Here is an 18,863-nt window from a genome sequence, read left to right as displayed (position 1 = left end):
TTCACAAGTAAACATACCACCATGTATGCAAACAAATGCCTCAGTCTTCACAATTGTTCTCTTCATTTAGAACAAAATGTTATGATGGTAAATAATGTTTTACTAATCTCACTTTTGTTTGCAATAATCGATAAATCATATGTTCATTTCAAAAGGCACCCCACAAAGTGCATAACTTTCTTCTTTTATACAGCCTGAATAGTTTTATTGGACAAATAATCTTCACAGACATTTTCTGTGATTGTTACATTTTTTTTAGTATTTGATAAATTTGCAATACCTGTGGATTCCATTCTGATATACTAAAACTTAAAAAGTTTAGCAAAGGATGTAAAATAATGTTAATATCATTTAACTCTGTCTGTGCAACACTTTTATATGGATTTATTCCACTGTCTCTAGTCTGTGTTTGTTGAAAGTATAACTTTTGAACTGACAGAAACTAGAGATGCATAATCCTTTTTCAGTATTGTGAAAAAACTGTTGTTCTTTCACATTATTTTCTTTTTTGTGTGTGACTTGCAAGAAGAATCGCATTATGAGAGCAACAGAAAATAATGTCAGGATATTAAACTAGCGTATATGCAACATGCTATTTCTGTGCATTTTATAAAAAGAAATACTTTCATTGGATACTTTCTCTGTGGTTTATGTCCTACTTAACAGTATTTACCCGATACAAGTTTTTAAAAAATATATGACCTAGTTACAATGATTCAGGTTATAATCTATATTTAATTTATAGACGCTTTCTAGAATAAATTTGTTGAACACACTCATTAATTCATGATTTTGGTGATATGTTCATATTTTGCATGTTTGTATTTATGTATTACTCTATTTATGTTGATGTACTCCTACAATAACAAATAAATATGCCCATGGGTTTGTGTTAAATGATTGACTTTAATCAGTTAATCACTGTGTATTTGGCTTTTCATAACCGTATTTTTAGCTTGTTATAAAAAAGCCAAATTCAGTATGCTACTCTGTGTTGTACAAATAAGTTTGCAGTTCAAAATGAGTGGATAATGAATTGTTAGTATCTACATGACGTATGTGTTAGAAGGAATGATTTTTAAAGCATTTCCACTGGTAACAAAGACATAATTTGCTGTTTCTGGCTTAAATAACAAAATAGCATCTGAAATACTAATACTTGTAGAGAGCCCTCCCATCTTGTTCAGGGAGTGCTTTGATATGCTTGTTTTGTTTTAGGCCTCACACACACATGCTGAAGTGTAGAGAAGCTCTGCAAAACTCAGTTAAAATGTAAAAGAACTTGGCTCCAGAATTTTAAAAAGAAATTAAATAGTAGTAAATACAAGCTGAACAAAAGCTCTTTTCTAGTTGTGTAACCAACATAACACTGATAGATTGCTCTCTGGTTTCCATAGGGACGTTTTTGTTCTAAGTTAAGATACCAATGATTAGGGTTAAATGAAGCACCTAATATTATTTCTGGAGCAAATGGAAGGGTTCTCTAACTGGGTGAAATTGTTAATTATTTATTGATATTTTTAAAGGTGATTACATCTAATCCTCTTTAAATTGTTGCTTCTAGCAAGGCACAATTAGCACTTTCTTGATCATTCTTGTAAAGTTAGAAACAGATTCAGATAAAAGTTTACAGAATCTACACTCCAGATAATTTGCTGTCAGATATAGAAATACCTTATAACAAAGGATAAAAGGGATTCTTCTACTCTATGAAGCATTCAAAGTTTAACGGTCCTTATTACATAAAAGGATTCCATTTAAACAGATTCTTATAGGAAATTCAGGTATTAATTTGGAAAGCAATTATCAGCAGAGATAAAATGTTAATTATATAACATCTGGGGCTCTGTGGGATCAAGTGCTCACAAACACAAATATAGTTTGATTGTGTGCAACCTGTTTTAGACGTGTGTGATGTGACATGGGGGCTGCCAGTTGGTGCTTTATTTCTCTGAGTGCCTAAAAAGTATTGTCCCTGCAACAATTCAGGGAGCTGGCTGGAGCCTGGTGGGAGCTCTGGGCTGTGGCCTGGGGGAGGGGAGAAGGGTTGAGGGGTCACAAGCTCTTAGCTTTTAGCCTCAGCATGACCACACGTTTTTTAAAGCATGAGGAGATCACGTGCTTGACTTTGGGCTGTTAGTTATTCTGAACACATTTTTGTGGAGAATCGCTTTGTTCTATTTTTCGATTCCCGAAATCTTTGGCCGACCCTTTCCTTGTGTTTAACATATTTCAGGGTGGAAAAAAAAAAAGCGCGACCTATCATTTTCTCTAAACTTCATGGTCCAAACCTTGCCTCCCTCCCATCCCACGTTTTGATTCTGATGATTTAATCCGGACTAGGCAGAACTCCATGGGAGCAGAAAGCCATTCGCATGGGATCGAATGAAGTGATTCAATGTGTTAATACATGCATGCATTTCTCCTGCCTGCTAGCCTTGCCAGATCAAATGAAGGAGCTGCGTGTGGACCGGGTATTGTTCCAATTCATTGCGAGAGGGAAGTTCTGAGCCTGACCATGCCTACTCCTCAGATCTTTCCAAACTTGTGCAGTTCAGTGTAGCCCGCCCCCTCTACCCGCATTACTCATGAAAGCAGCAAATGTATATAAAATACACACTGATTTCGATCGGGAAACAAGCATTGAAGCTGTTCAAACACTCCCCCCTCCCGTTCTCCTGATACACTCCACCATTAAACTGCGCAGAAGCTCGAGGCGGTCTTTGCATTTACTTTATTGATTTATTGTGGAGGAAGCAAGATTGGAACCGTTTCCAAATCAGAGTAATGTGTCTTTTAGAAAAAAATGCGAGGCAGGCAGGGCAGAAGTGGGGAGAGAGGAGGAGGAGGAGGTTCTGTTTGCTCCCATTGGCCTGGTAGTTTTGGCTGCAGCTGCAGGACACAATTAATTATGCTAATTGTGGAGGGGGGGGGAGCGGATGTGCTCCCCCCCTTTATTCCTCGCTCTTCTTTTTGGCTGGTTGGTAAAGGGGAAGGAGACGCCCTGGGCTGGGATCACATGATATTGTCTTCGCGCCACTTTCGTAAACCCTTTTATTCCAGGTTTTTTGCTCGAGCTACGAGGTAACGCGTTTATCTTGCTGGGGGGCGCAAAGCCGCGGGGCCTGGTGGCGCGGGGCTCCGCTCTCGCCCCCGGCCGGCCGGCTCGCGGGTGCGATCCGTGCAGCCCTGCAGGGGGTCGCGGGCAGGGATTTGCGGGGTGCAGTTGCGCTGGGAGCCCCCTCGGGTGCAGGCGGCTGCAGACCCACCTGTGGGAGTGGGAGTGGGCTCGCCTCCCCCCCCCCGGCGCGGCGTGTCCCGGGCTGGCCGAGGCGCCCGGCGTGGGGGGGGGGGTGCGGGTCTCGGTCCCCGCGGGCAGCACGTCGGGGCTCACATGGCGGCGAGCGGCCGCAGTAACAATAGCGGGGGGGGGGGGGGCAGCGCGCGGGGGCCTCCGCCGCGCGCGGCGCCCTGGGCCCGGGGGAGCGCGCGGCGGCCCACGGGCGTGTCCCGCGTGGGGCTGCGCCCCGCGCTCCCTGCAGGCCGGGGGGGGGGGGAGCGAGCACATGGCGCCCGGGCTGCAGCCCCTTCTGCCTGCCCCGGGCCTGGCGCGGGGGCGCCGCGCAGTGCGCATGGGCCGCGCCGCGGGGCCCGGCGGAGCTTGTAGTCCCCACGCGGGGAGCCGACCGCGCGGCTGGGGGGGGGGCGCTCCACGCGGGGCGCGGTGTCACGTGTGCGGACAAAGGGCGGGGGCGGGCTAACCCCCCCCCCCACGTGCACTGCGGGGCCGAACTTCTCCCCGCTGCAAAACTTTCCCGGGGGGGGGGGGGGTCCGACCGGCGGTGGAAATGCAGGAACCCCCCCCCCCCCGCGTGCAACACATGGAGCCGGGGGGGGGGTGCGGGCCCGGGGGGGCGGGGCGCTGCTTGGCGCGTTTTTGGGACTTTGAATGGGGGACTCCACTTCCCAGCCTGCTTTGCCCCTTTCTCTTTAATCGCCGCAGCACGCGGGCCGGAGCGCGCCGCCCCCGCGGGGCCGGGCTGCACGTGGTGGGGGCGCGCGGCGGCGGCCGGGCTCGCGCTGCCCGTACCGGGGGGGGGGGGCAGCCCGGGGGATCCTTCTCCCCCCCCCCCCCCCCCGCCGCCCGGGGCCGGGCGCGAGGCAAGTTGGCGAGCTGAGCTCGATCGGCGGGGATGGGGGGGCGCGGTCTGGCTCCGAGCGCGGTCCGGGGGGGGGGGGGGCACTTTGCAAGATTTTTTTTTACATTTTCTGCAACTTTTTTTTGGGGGGGGGGGGGCGATTATCTTGAACTCGAGGAGCCAGGTTGCCCCGTGAGGGGGGGGGGGGGGGGGTTGCAGAGATGGAAAGGATGCAGCATGGAAGAATATTCTCTCCCCCTTTTTGGGGGGGGGGGGGTATGGGGATTAACCCCTTCGTGATTGTGAAACTGCAGGCCGTGTTGGAGCTAACTAATAGCGATTCCAACTTTGCAGCGAACTTGTGGGGGGGAACACAAAAGGGGGGAAACTAAAATGTGGAGGCAACTTTTTTGCATTCGGGTCAATACTGGGTTAGAATTTTACGTTTCTTTTTAATGTTGCTGGTGGAACATGGTGAGTAGCTCTGTTTCGATGCAAGGGATCTGTGTGTAAATGTGCCTCTAGTCATAAACCGAATCCACAGCTACAGGAAGGGATTCGTTTTAGTCCATGTTAACCAGAACCACTGTGTGGTGTTTTTTTTTTTTATTAATTAACTGCAGGCAGCACTACACCCTGGCTAACCTTTAGCCAGAATAAATAGATATCTGTGGGTTTGTGAAATAAGCTCAGACATGCTTATATAGTGTGTATTTTGTTTAGGATTGTATTGGTTTGTGGATGCACCCAGCTCGATTGAGTGGTCTTTACACAAATGGAATAATGCTGAATAATCTCTCATCCTCCCCCTCCCCCGCCAAGCAGATGGTCAGTCTGCCATGAGATAACACTTATGGCAAGATACCCGCTTCTCGGAGCCTTTGGAAATGGGAGAGGCAGAATGGCTAAGGGGGAGATAATGCCCGAGGGGGGGGGGGGATATTTTTCCTTTCTATGCATAATGGAGGAAACTGACCAGTAATGGTTAGACGGCCATTATGTTTCTGGTAAGACTTCCTCTGTTATAGTTCTTAATGGCAAAATCTACTCACAACTGAACATATCTGCCATATGCTGTATCTAGAGGATCTTGGGTAAACCAGATCTCAGGGTATCTTGTTCTTTAGGTTCCCTCCGAGTAATAATAAAAGGTGCACAACAGAAACTTTTGAGTGTTAAAGCCAAAACAAGTGTGAATCTTAAATTACAGAATAGTTGAGGGATCCTCCCCGAATTCTAATCAGTTGTAATTAGCAACAGATGTAGTCCTGTAACTTCTGACAATGAATGAAATCACATGGCAGAATTTTGTTCAAGCTGCTTGGAAACAATTATTAACTTGGTCAAATTAAAGTAAATATCAGTAAAGTATCAGGTGACATGGACGTGTAGGTGGGCCAGAATACTTAGGAGAACATCACCTGTTTTTTTTTTTAATCAAAGCAAGCTATATGATGGGCTTTTTATTTTAGCTTAATTTTGAAGCCAGCTTCACTAAACTCTTGCTAAACGACCTGGGTAAACTTTACTGGGGACCTTGACTTTTGCTCAAAACCCGTGCTTGGCTGAGCAATAGAAAAAGGATTCCTGAGTTTAGGATTCAGTGTAGTAAGTTACACCTAAGATCTCCTGTGAATACACTCTTAATGTATATATTTCCAGTGCATGGTGTTAATGTTCTGTTCTTTCTTTTGGCAGGTATTTGTGCTGAATGCGGCGTTAATACCGAAACTAGTTTCTACCTCCTCTTCACTGCTGAGAAAAGAAGACCCAAGCCTGGTGCAGGGGCCTTCAGTTGTGCAAAAGTGCTTACAGTGCAGGTAGCATTTTGGGATCTACTGCAGTGGTAGCACTTCTAGCATTACAATGGCAATTGAATCCCACATCCTGGTAGGACACAGTTGTCACCATAATCAAGCCTGCTTTGCTACTTCATAGCTGCTATGCAAGTGTTCCTTGTGCTAAGGTGCATCTAGTGCAGTTAGTGAAGTAGCTTAGAATCTACTGCCCTAAATGCTCCTTCTGGCACAAGCTGCTGACTGCACATCTTGGGGAAAAGTTTGTTCGTTTTCTGTGTTATATTTAGCCATTAAAATAGCCTGTCATAAAACCTAGGGGGCCTTCTCTGCAGTTCTTACAAAGGAAATAAAACTGATTTTTGTCCTAGCAGTGTCAAAGTGCTCATAGTGCAGGTAGTCTTTGAATTGGATCTACTGTAATGTGGGCACTTATAGTACTGCCAGATAAAATGCATCTTGGCCAGTTGCTAGCATGAAAAGATCGTGCTGACTACAGCCAGTTTTGCAGGATTGCATTCCAGCTTATTTCAAATGCTGTGCAAATCCATGCAAAACTGACTGTGGTTGCATTCATTCGGTTGTGAGGCCTAGGCTTCTGAACACTTGTCTGAAGACACTGAAGAAGGCTGGTTTCTCCATGGGTGGGGATTTGTTGCATTACTTGTAGCTATGTGCAGAGTATTGCACTTGTCCCGGCCTGTGGAGGAAAGAAGGACTTGTCGTCAGTTCTGTTGCTGAAAAGTTGCCTGCATGGCAAGCTTTGTTTTGCTGTTGTCGGGTGGATCACGATGCAATTTTGATTAGTTTAGCAGGAGAAAAATTGCACGGTATCCATCTGTAAACCGCAGGACCTTCATCGCTGACAATGTCGTTTTTGTCAGTACCCAAATGTAACCGTGTGAAAATTGTAGTAATTTTTGTCTAAAATGGGTTTGGGTTCATTACCTTGAAAGGAAGGCTTGGAGGGGGGCGGGTGACAGGTCTCCCAGCAATCTGTCGCGGATGCACTGTAGAAAATGGCATGCAGTTAGAGCTGTCCGGGGTGCACCTGTAATGTGAAGAACGAAGTGCGGGATGAATACTGACTAAATGGCAGTGTAGTGGAATTCTCAATAAAGTGAATTTAAACAAGTTGTTTGTCTTTAACCAAACCTCTTTCAAGTGGGGCTGCTGCAGCAGACAGTGAAGAAAATGGAGGGCCCCCTTGGTTGGCCTTTAAGCTTCAGTTTGGTGCCACCTCCTCTCTGCTGCAGCAACCTAGATGCTCTTAGTCTGGAGGGAGGCAACTTTCTGGAGACTGAGCTCCTGGTGGTACTTCAAGGGATTCCAAATTGGGACAAGTCCTGGTGCTTCTCTCTTCTCTTCTCCCCCCCCCCCCAAAAAAAAAAGTCAGACCCCAAAGAAGGAGAGACAGGACAGATGCTGTCTTTCACTGTATTAATCAATGTTCTGCCTTTGTGGGGAGAGTCATAGATGTGGTGGTGAGTTTTCCCGCTCCCTCTTCAAATGTTTAATATGGCTACCAAATTCTTAGAGGCACAATCATCTTTCCCCTACTAAGACATCAGAATAGATGCAAGGAAGGTGTCTAATTCCCCCTGAAATGGCTGGTTGGGGGACACCTTCGTTCTAAAACATGGTCTCTAGAAATATCTTGAGCATATGCAGAGTTTAGGGTTGTCTGAACCCTTCCCCCCACAGGTTTTCATGTTACACGGAGTATAAAATTAGTGTTTGTTCAGGATCTGAGCTTGCTGAAAAGTCCAGCCATGATCTGGCACTCCAAAAACAGCTTGCGGGGTGGGGGTGGGGGGGGGTTGAGGGAGGGAAGAGAATAGCTGTTAGAATAGTTTGCTTAATTTTCATTTGACTTTGTGGCAGCTGTTGATATTGTTCTTACTGGGACAATTAGAAATTCAAGAATGGAGTCTTGAATTTGCTTGGGCCCTTAGCAAGTAAAATGTATACTTGTGTAAATATAGCACGTGTCTGCAACTTTCAATCCGCTGCACAAATATAAAAGACAATGTTCCTCACGAACTGGAAGCATAGTCACTCAGTGCTTGACACTCAAAACTGGTCAAAATAGTCACTAATGACCTTTTGTCATGTGCAGGGATTGCCATGTCTTCCACCTCACACTGAGGGGTGTCTGGGCTTGCCAGCAAATTAAACGGCATTGGGAAGTGTTCATGCCTAAATAATAAACATGGACATTGTCATCAACCTCACTACATTTTAGTGGGGTGGGAAAAATGTTGTGATACTAAGAGTATTGAGAGAATCAAAGCTAGTAACAAATACATGAGATGGGTACATGGCACCTGACACCAAATGGAATAACTTTTCCATGTAACTGGTACAAGAACATGCTGAATTTCTCGAGTGAGCTTTTTTTCTTGTCCTACACGTTGCTCTGTTGAGAAGAGTAAATATGGGACACTGTAAGAACGCGGTAGCTTCACTATAAAGTGGAAATGTTTCCAGCAAACTGGTTGAAGCTACTGATGAGTATGTTAGGTGAGCTAGATGTTTGGCTTAGTGATCAAATATATCACCACATGACAAGTCCACACTTCTGCAATTTTGGGATGTGGGGGAGAGCTTACTATCTTGATTGCTCTATTAAAGTCTCAAACATTGGAACCTTTCTACAGTGAAGGTCCATGTGCTAATGCATGTACCAACCTCTTTGAGCATATGGACCCCTTTACAATCTATGCAAATTTCACAGATCTCTCTCTTCCGGGGGAAGGGGGGGGAAGTAAGGAAAGAAAAGTAAAATGGGCCTGATCCTTATTTTAAAACTTTCCATGGGCCCCCTGCAGTACCATTGCAGACCACCAGGGGTCTGTAGACCACAAGTGAGCAACCACTATGCTGATGAATACAATATATAAATCCCAGGCTATAGCGAAAGAAGCTACTTGCTTCTGTGTACGACTTACACAATCTAGTAAGTGAATATTGGATTCCACCATTGAAAGTAATGGAAGGCCAGGCAAAATGTTTGTTTCTTGGGCTTGTATGTTATCTGTTTGTTAATGGTATCGGTTACCATGTGGCAATGATGGGCGAGAATTGCAGGAATACCTTGTGGCAGGAAAAGGGATTTTGAAGTCAACCAGACACGCTCTGCTCTGGTGTCCTTTAAGAATCTTTAAAGGTCAGTGAGCAAGAACACTTTTATTTAGAAGCTGTCAGCTTCCACATTATCCTAAACGTGTTTCCATACACCCCAGCTATACACACGCTTTCCTTGGAGAGTCACAGCTCCCGTTCAGCTCTTAAAATATGGCTGTTTTAATGGTGTTTGCTCCAATTACCAAAATCCCCATTTAACAGTAGGCAAGTGCTGGCTGGTTTAATAGTTTTTACAATTCAAATAGGTTTTCTGTTTAATCATAAATATATCTGGCAATTTACTGCCACTTGGTATTTAGAGGTGACTAAACTGGCTTCCTGCCCTCCCCCTTAAAGCAATAAAGCACCCTTTGTATTTCCAGCACTGTACAGAGTGCCTTATTTTTGCCCTGGCCTACTCTAGGGTGTTACTTCAAAATAAACCCCCTGTTAGATTGAATTTATAAGTGGAGTGTCCATATGGCAGCCCATTATCTTGAAACACCTACATCTGCTTCCTGTGGGGGGGATAATGCTCACTTAAAAGTAGTTCCTTTGCAATAGTGTGCGGGTGGGTGCTGCTATTTTGAAATAATTGGCCTCCAGGGGGTCTTGCCCAGCTGCAGTTTTGATTGCTCTGGCATCTCCACTACTCCCCTCGGCCGGGTCACCTGTGGCTTCTTGCACAAGTACAGCCATTTTTGAACAATCTGCAGAGCGTCCATACTGCCCACCCGCTCTTGCACAGGGAAATTTACAGTATGGCGTGGCACGAGAGGGCTTCTTGCACAAGAGCTACGCTCTTCTTTTAACAGGCGTAAGCCCTCTTGCACAGGAGTTCTGGCACAAGAGAGCAGTGTGGGTGGTTGGCAGGGATTTCTTGTGCAAGAAAGCCCTATGGCTAAAAGGGCCATCAGAGCTTTCTTGTGTAAGTGTCCACACTGCCATGGGCACTTTTGCACAAAAGTACAGCTCACACAGGGCAGTGTGGATGTTTTCTTGCACAAGAAGCTGCCAGTGTAGACAGAGCTCTCCTGCAGAGCTTAAAAGTCCTGGCAGCGCCTTCTGAAACAGCAGTAAGAGAAGTAGCCACGACTGACTCCCAACACTCCAGCAGCCTCACGACTGCCAGCCCTCCTGCTGCTGTTGTAGCTGCCACTGGCTGGCGATGCAGGAGAGCTCCTGCCTGGACTGGTGCAGTGCTCTTGGACCTCAGTTTGCGGGGAGCAGACAACTCCCCAGGTTCTCTGCACTGGAAAGAGAAATGCTGAGGTCTCCACTCAGATCACTGCCAGCCTGGTTGAGAGAGGCCGCACCTGGACACTCGACAGCTGCTGCATGGAAGGAAGAACGCTGGGAGGCCAGCTACGAGGCCAGGGAGCGGAGCAGATGCTCCAAGGTAGCACCTCACACCTGCTGCTATTATGACCAGCTGAATGCCATCCTGGGGGGGGCCTGGGTCATGTCCCCTGCCATCAGTGTGGAGTCTGGCCAGGATATACTTGGCATCAGCCTCCAGGAGAGCGGGGGAGGCAGCCAGCCAGGGCCTGCTTCTCAGCCTGGAACCAGTCCCCACCCCCTAAATCTCTCCCAGGCTACGAATGAACCCAGTGAAGGCAGCTCCTGGGGCAGCCTGCTCAGCCTGGGGGTCGCACAACAGGCTGTGTGCGGCGGTGCACATAGAGTGCCACATGGGAGCACTCAGCCCCGTGATGCTGTCATGCAGGAACCCCTCAGTGCTTCTCTCAAGGTTCCTGGAAAAGCCTGTCACTCCATGGCAGGGCACCTTCCCCCAACAAGCCACCGCTAAGGAGATTGGGGTCAGGACTGCACAACAGAACGGCACATGGCACAGTGTCATGGGCACAGTCGGGCAGCACACAGTCCTGGTCAAGTGTGGTGATGGAGAGAGATTTATCCCATGCACAGAAACCTGCCAGGGGAAGGAAGAGTAGCACTCTTCAGCAAGTGGCATTGGCTGTGCCCTCTAGCGGGCAGGGATGGAAGTTCTCTTGTGGGGGGACGCTGCCGGTACCAGACCCAGCATGTGTGGGACGCGGTAGGGAGCTGCTTCGTCCTGCCCGCAGGCGGCTGGCCAGCACACTTCCCTGCCTGCTTGTCCCCAGGACAGGGGTGTTGTGATGCTCCCCCGAGACACCTGTATACCTGTTTGAAAGTGCTGGCTGTCTAGGCACCAGGTGGCCTTGCTCGACGCATGTCACCATCATAATCAAAAGAATGATTAAAGGTCTAGAGAACATGACCTATGAAGCCAGGCTTCATGAACTGGGCTTGTTTAGTTTGGAAAAAAGAAGATTAAGGGGGGACATGATAGCAGTTTTCAAATATCTAAAAGGGTGTCACAAGGAGGAAGGAGAAAATTTGTTCCTCTTGGTTTCTGAGGACAGGACAAGGAGTAATGGGCTTAAAGTGCAGCAGGGGAGGTTTAGATTGGACATTAGGAAAAAATTCCTAACTGTCAGGGTGGTCAAATATTGGAATAAATTGCCAAGGGAGGTGGTGGAATCTCCCTCTCTGGAGATATTTAAGAACAGGTTAGACAGACATCTGTCAGGGATGGTGTAGACGGAGCTTGGTCCTGCCTTGAGGGCGGGGGGGCTGGACGCGATGACCTCTCGAGGTCCCTTCCAGTCCTATGATTCTATCTGAACGAGGGCTGTTAAATTTAATCATCTAGTTGACAACCGGGAGACCCACAGCGGGGCTAGCTCCTCGCCTCGCTCTTAGACGTTTAAAAGGCTGAAGCGCAGTGGGGGAACCTGCTGCAAGCCCAGAATTAGCTGTCCTGGCTCACACGAGGTCCACCCGCTGCTTTTTAAACTGAAGAGCCCACATTAATACGTTGCTTACGTCTCTAGTCTGAACCAAGACCTTTGGCGGCGGCTCAGAGGAGGGGTAGGCTTTACACGCAGTTTCTCCTGGGATGGCTGCCCTTGTAACGTCACAGCTGGACCAGCTGCGAGGTTGGCACATCTGTCATCTAGCTGACTCCGTGGGATCCGCAGGAGGCAATGCACCGGGGAGGACCTGATGGGGGAGCAGATGGCCTACCTGCGGTCCCTCATCCAGGGGTTCAAGAGCAAGTGCCAGGAGTGAGCTGCCGACCGGGGAGGAATGCTGGGCTGATCAGGAACAAAGGAAGGCTGCTTGGGCCCAGCTGGAGAGCCAGCATGACGCCATGCGTTCCTCCCTTACCTTGGTGATGTAGTGCATGGCATCCTGCGTGGAGTGGTCCACCAGCCACCTCCCCACCCCCTCCCCGGGCTTCCCTTCCTAGCCTTCCCAGGGGCCGCTGGGGCCCCAGAACATGGGCAGTGGGACCTCTCAGGCAGCTGAAGCCCTCCAACCCCCAGGAGGCAGGCGCCAGTCCCTGTCTCACCCCTGAGCCACCCTCCCCCATTCTAGCTACCTCTACACTGCTGGTTTTGCTGGCAGTAAGTATGCAAATGAGGTGTGGATTAGCACATCACCATGCCTAATTTGCATAATTTATGCACACCCTTTTTTGTGAAAAGAAAAGTAGTGTGGAGGGTTTTTTTGCGCAAAACCCCCCTTTTCCACACGATCCTTATGCCTGTCCTGCATAAAGTGCACATAAATTATGCAATTTAGACACTGCAATATGCTAATCCACACCTCATTTGCATACTCACTGCTGGCAAAACCGGCCGTGTAGACGAAGCCTCCAGGTTCTTTCCCTAGTGCTTCCCCTGTTCTATGTCCCTCCCAATAACTGGGCCTGGTTTTTTTTCAAGAACCAGGCTTTATGATGTGCTCTGCAGGGAAGGGAGGAAAGACACACACAGGGAATTCAGGGGCCACTTGTGGAGAGCCACGGAGGAGGGTCTCACAACTGGCCTTACACGAAACTCTCCCTCGAGGCCTCCTGCTGAGCACAGCCCTCAAATGCCCTGGCCGGACGTTCCGCCTCAGCCCACCACCCTGACAGAAAAGTTCCCCCTTGCTCTCACACAGGTTGTGGAGCACACAGCAGGGTGCCGCCGCGAAGGGGGGGGGTGTTGCACTCCCTGAGGTCCAGATGGGTGAGGACACTCCTGAACCTGGGGTTGAAGTGCTCCTCGGAGAGGGTCCAGGCTGCCCGGGTAGGGCTTCGTGAGCCAGGGGAGCAAGGAGTAGGCTGCGTCGCCCAGGATCATGCTGGGCACGTTCACCTCCCCGACTCTGATGGTGCAGTCTGGGAAGAAGTGCCGGCGTGCATCTTTCGGAAGAGGCGGGCGTTCTAGAAGATGTGGGCGGTGAAATGTCCCTTGTCATCTACGAGTCCCTGCAGCACGACGTCCAAGTCACAGTGGTTGGGGGCCTGGATGGGGATGTGCGTGCTGTCTATGGACCCCCGCAATTGAGAGAGCCCCTGGCGGCAAAGCCATCGATGACGCTGTCCACGTTCCCCGGGTGACGATCCTCATTAGCAGCACCTGGTTGATGGCCTTGGCTACTGGCAGACACGCAGCCCTGACCGTGGGTTTCCCCATGCTGACCTAGTTTCTGACACAGCAGTAGCAGTCCAGCGTGGCGAGCTGCCCCGGGGCGATGGCCACGCGCTTCTGCACAGGGATGGCGGGTCTCATGTGAGCGTCTTGTCGCCTGAGAGCAGAGCGAGCCACTCGCAGAGCAAGGGGACCACTGGTGCATGGGGAAGTGCTGCAGTCCCATCTCTGCAGGGTGACACGGTCCCACCAGTCTGAGCTCGTCACCCGCTGCTGAACGCAGTATCCAGGGGATCAAGGGGCATGCGCAGCAGCAGGAACACCAGGACCCTGGGCAGGGCTTACGGTCCATGCTGGGGTTTGTCCTGAAGATCCTGCTCCTCGTCCGCTGCAGCAACATGCAGGCAGTCTGGAAGCACAGCGCTGTGAGGTGCAGCACGAGGCCCCGGAGCCTGGCATTGCGTCGCAGCAGCTCTGAATCCACGCTGTGAGCGCTGCAGCGTCCGCAAGGGCGACCAGAGCCCGAGAAGGCACCAGCCCACTGTCCCGCAAGGGGGAGGCAGCGGAGGAGCCGTGTGGGAGATGCGGCCGTAGAGAGGAGCCCCCGAGAGCCTGCGGTGCAGCTTGCCGGACCAAGCAGCCACAGGAAACATCCACCCTCCTGATGCCCTCCTTGGAGCGTTTCTGGGGGCTCTCAGGCCGAGGCAGGCTCCAATCCGAGTGGGCGCCTTAGTTTGGAATCATTCTAACTCATTTTGATGCTTCCCCGTAGTGGGGATGAAGTGTTATGGCGCCGGGAGCCAGATGGACACCTTGATGGGTTTCCTGGTGGCAGGGGTGTCGCAATGGGTCATTGGGCTCAACAGAGGAGGAAGAAATCTTTGTATTTCTAGTGAACTTATTTTTAAAAAATTATTTGAGTCTGGATTGTTAAGATACTTATTTACTGTAAGCAATATTTCACATCTATAACTCTCCATCTGAAGTATTGCAGATGCGGGACTGTCTGGACTGGAGGCTGGATTTTAAATGTTTAAAAATAGAGATTTCCTATTATGGAGGCCAGGACATCGGGAAGGAAGTCAGGCGCTAGGGCAGTGGTGGCCAACCTGCAGCCCACCAGGGTTCTATGTGTCGTCCACGAGATACTTTGTTCACTGTCGCCTACCCACCAGGTTGCCATGTTCTGCTGGGTTTTGTCCGTATCACTTTTTCTCCTGCTGGGATTACAGCTGCTCTCCGAGTGACACTTGGTCCGTAACTCGAACTGTTCGTAACTTGGATCCCATAGAGTTACATGGCGACCGTGCTGTTCATAAGCGTGGATCACCGTTCGTAACTCGGATCCGCATTTACGACCGCTTTGGTCGTAAGTGTGGATGGTCGTTAGAGGAGGTGGCCGTAAGTCGGGGAGCGGCTGTATTAAAATGACCCACATGCAACACAAGGGCATGTCGAGGGAGGTGCGGGCTGCTTGGATGCAGAGGGAGCACACGGCTTTCATAAGAGTGCGTGCAATCAAAGCGCTGTTTTGGTTCAGTCGGCATGTCCCACAAGCTCCAGGTATGTAAGCGCAGGGAGCAAAGACCTTACCCGGGAGACTGTCTTGGTTATGACAATCTGATGGCCCGCTGAGATGGAGGGCCCCTCACTGCACTGAGACACTGTGAGGAGAAAATGTACAAAGGTATATATTGTGTTAGGAGTAAAGTCTATTGGGACAGAAGCTATTCTTGTTTTGGGAATCTTAAATACAGGCAGTCCCCGGGTTACGTACAAGATAGGGACTGTAGGTTTGTTCTTAAGTTGAATCTGTATGTAAGTCGGAACCGGCTCCAGATTCCGCTGCTGAAACTGACCGCCAGTTCTGACTTACATACAGATTCAACTTAAGAACCCCAAGTGTCCCCAAGTCAGCTGCTGCTGAAACTGATCAGCCGCTGATTCCAGGAAGCCCGGGGCAGAACAACTGTGCTTCGGGCTTCCTGTAGTCAGCGCTGGTCAGTTTCAGCAACGGCTGACTTGGGGACGCCTGGGGCAGAGCAGTTGGGGTGCTGCCGGGTTGGTCCAGTAGTGCCAGAGCGGCGCTGCGGGACCAACCGGCAGCGCCCCAGCTGCTCTGCCCCACGGTCCACAACAAAAGCCTGGTCTGCTGGGGGGGGGGGTCATACTAGCTGCGCCCCCCCCTCCAGCAGACCAGGGACACGGGGAGCAAAGCCGAAGCGGCGGGGTGCCTCGCCTCTGAGGCTTTGCTCTGGCGTGGGACCCGCTTTGCTCCCGGTGCCCCTGGTCTGCTGGAGACGGTCCCCAGCAGACCAGGGGCACCAGGAGCAAATCCGCATCCACGGCGGGGTCCCGCGCTTCTGAGGCTTTCCCAGAGCAAAGCCTCAGAAGCGCGGGACCCCGCCAGAGCTGCGGGTTTGCTCGCGGTGCCCCTGGTCTGCTGGGGACCGTCTCCAGCAGACCAGGGGCACCGCGAGCAAACCCTCAGCAGCGGCATGTTCCCCCGCTTCTGAGGCTTTGCCAGAGCCTGCAAGCCTATTATTACAGAATTGGAAGAGCTCTGTACTATTTTTCAATCTCCTTTCTTTGAAATGCTGCCACAAACCAAAATCAAGACATAAACTATAGTTATTTCCCTACCCTCGACTACATTTTGCCTATCAAGGCTAATCACTGAATCCACGTTTTCTGTTAAAAGAAATTGTTAAAATTACTCTTAGGCTATGTCTACACTCGCGGCTTATGCAAATGTGTAATATGCAAGTGAGAAAGATGCAAATGAGGCTAAGCATGGAATATTGCCAAGCCTCATTTGCATATCTAATGAGCCACCATTTTTTCAGAAGAGGCTCTTGCGCCAGAAGGAGCTGTCTACACTGCCCCTTCTTGCGGAAGAAAAACCCTCTTGCGCAATGCCGTTACGCCAATTATTTTCGGGAATAACGGCGTTGCGCAAGAGGGTTTTTCTTGCACAAGAAGGAGCAGTGTAGACAGCTCCTTCTGGCGCAAGAGCCTCTTCTGCAAAAATGGCGGCTCATTAGGTATGCAAATGAGGCGTGGCGATATTCCACACTTAGCCTCATTTGCATATTTCTTGTGCAAGAAGCTGCAAGTGTAGACATAGCCTTAAAGTTTCCTGACTACCTTTTTGTTTTAGAGGGTGTTCGAGATAATCCTGTGTACATCAGTGGCTTAACCCTGGTTTAAACTTTTTTTCTTTCAGCTGAAGTGTCTTTCAGAATCTATACCCAGTATACTTACCGCAATTTATCTTGCACTGTTTCCAAGTTGCCCTGTTCAAAGTAATTACAATGTGTCTCTAATACAGTAATTAGTTTTGATTTTCAGATTAGATTAGATTTAATCAGACTGTTGTCACTTGACATAAAGGTTTAACTGTTTCTAATTTGCTTATATTGTCTCGGTCATTGAATCAAATATTGACCAGATCTGAGCCTACTAGCTTTGGAGACTCATCAGCAATCGTGTATCCCAGCTATCGTTACTAACTCTTCGGGATCTTTTTTTCCTCCAAAGTTTCAAGTTCTTTAAGAATTTGTAATCCTCTGCAATGATAACATCCGTATAGTGAGAGTCCTTTTTGGCTTTGCATGGCTACCTGTTGTTTTAAACGACTGTTCTTCTGTTCTTTTGCTGTTCTGTAGTCAAGTATTTCAGCTCCTATTTCATATTGACGAGGCACGGGTTAGTCTGCCAGGTCTCTTCCCCAGTGGGGATCACTGATGGTTATGCCTACGTCTTACCTCTGTCAGAACATTGTAGCTTTTCAGGCCAGACAGGTTGTGAAGAGGGGGATAAAACCTGCCCCAGGGGTATAACCCTGCACCTGCCAGGAAGGTTGTCATGGCTCCTTCCCCACTCTGGCATGATAAATGCAGAAGTGGGGGCCAGCCAGTGTATCCCAAAACCTTATCTACCAGGCTTTGGTATAAAACTTCCCCCAAAATCTTAAAACCCTAGATTTTGGGAATAAGACTTCCGCTGCCACCACCCAAATTAATAAAGAAACCAGGGGAAAGACCATTTGGGAAAATCTCACCCCTAAAGTAAAAAAGCAGGATCCCACCATTAACCAGCACCAGGTTAATAAAAGGAAAAGAGAGAACTGTTATTACCACCACACTATTCCTGTTGCAAGCATAACAATCAGATGGAAAAGTAACAACATAATATACTCATGGGCTACGTCTAGAGTGCATCCCTTTTTCGTACAAGGGATGCAAATTAGACGTATCACAATTGCTAATGAAGCGGGGATTTAAATCTCCCCCGCTTCATTAGCATAAAAATGGCTGCCGCTTTTTTTTGGCACGGAGCTTTGCCGGAAAAAATGAGGCATAAGGGATCTTTCGGAAAAGGCTTTATTTTTCGAAAGATCCGCATCTAGACTGGCGCTTTTTTCCGGCAAAGCTCTGTGCCGAAAAAAGCAGCAGCCATTTTTATGCTAATAAAGCGGGGGAGATTTAAATCCCCGCTTCATTAGCAATTGCGATACGTCTACTTTGCATCTCTTTTACAAAAAAGGGATGCAATTTAGACGTAGCCATAGAGAAACTCCATGGGCCTAGAACTTAGTTACAAAGGAAAGCCAAAACATTTTTTAAAAAGGGCACAGACAGCAGATCCCACACCCAAACCATAACACAATGAAACCTAACGGCTTTATCTAAACTTTACCCTACTTACAGAAAGTGAAGGAAGAGTCTTTTCTTGGAGGGAGACATAGTCTGTCCCCCTCAATAGCTGGAGAGAACTGCCCAGAACAAAGGAGGGAAAACCCAAAATTCCTCTGTCCCAGTTTTGAAATTCCTACCTACGTTCCTATTGGCCACTCCACCTGGCTAGGTCAGGGACATAGTTAACCCCTTAGTCCCCAGGCTGCTGGCTAACCCTCATGGTCATGACAAAGGTGTTGACCGAGCCTGTGCAAGTCATGTCAAGAACGGAGAAGGTGTTTGAGAAGGTCAGCCTACGGGTGGGGAGCTCTGGGAGATGAGCAGACTGCTGGGTTTCTGATCTCCCGGGAGAGGATCAAAGCCCCCTCCCATGCTTTAAAGAAGCCCAAATTCTCTGAGCCGGAATGGGCTGTGCTATATTCGGCTGGCAACTTGACTTGGAGTGGCCCAAGGCCTCTCTGGAGGAAGAAAACCCAGCAGCCCAGCTGGGATGGATTATGTTTACTTGTGCTCTGTAAACTGTCCTGCTCCTTAGTTTGTTTCTGGGACTCTGGAAGGGATGAGCACCCAGAGGTACTGGGTCAGAGGGCTGAGAACCTGTCCCTGTCCGGGTGCTACCGAGCAGCCAGACTT

The 18,863-nt window shown here is 49.2% G+C and overlaps 1 long non-coding RNA gene across 1 annotated transcript; it reads left to right on the top strand.

Annotated features, from left to right (window-relative positions):
* The first annotated feature begins 2,933 nt into the window (after positions 1-2,933).
* On the top strand, positions 2,934-7,069 carry LOC142831263 (uncharacterized). The gene is made up of 2 exons (XR_012906962.2): positions 2,934-3,084; positions 5,838-7,069. It is a non-coding gene; the product is annotated as an uncharacterized LOC142831263 (long non-coding RNA).
* The last annotated feature ends 11,794 nt before the right edge of the window (positions 7,070-18,863 follow it).

This window comes from Pelodiscus sinensis, chromosome 13 (genome assembly GCF_052426305.1).
Source record: "Pelodiscus sinensis isolate ZL-2025 chromosome 13, ASM5242630v1, whole genome shotgun sequence".
Classification (NCBI taxonomy): domain Eukaryota; kingdom Metazoa; phylum Chordata; order Testudines; family Trionychidae; genus Pelodiscus; species Pelodiscus sinensis.
Note: the sequence above shows the minus strand (reverse complement) of the source record. Positions and strands in the feature narration are given on the sequence as shown.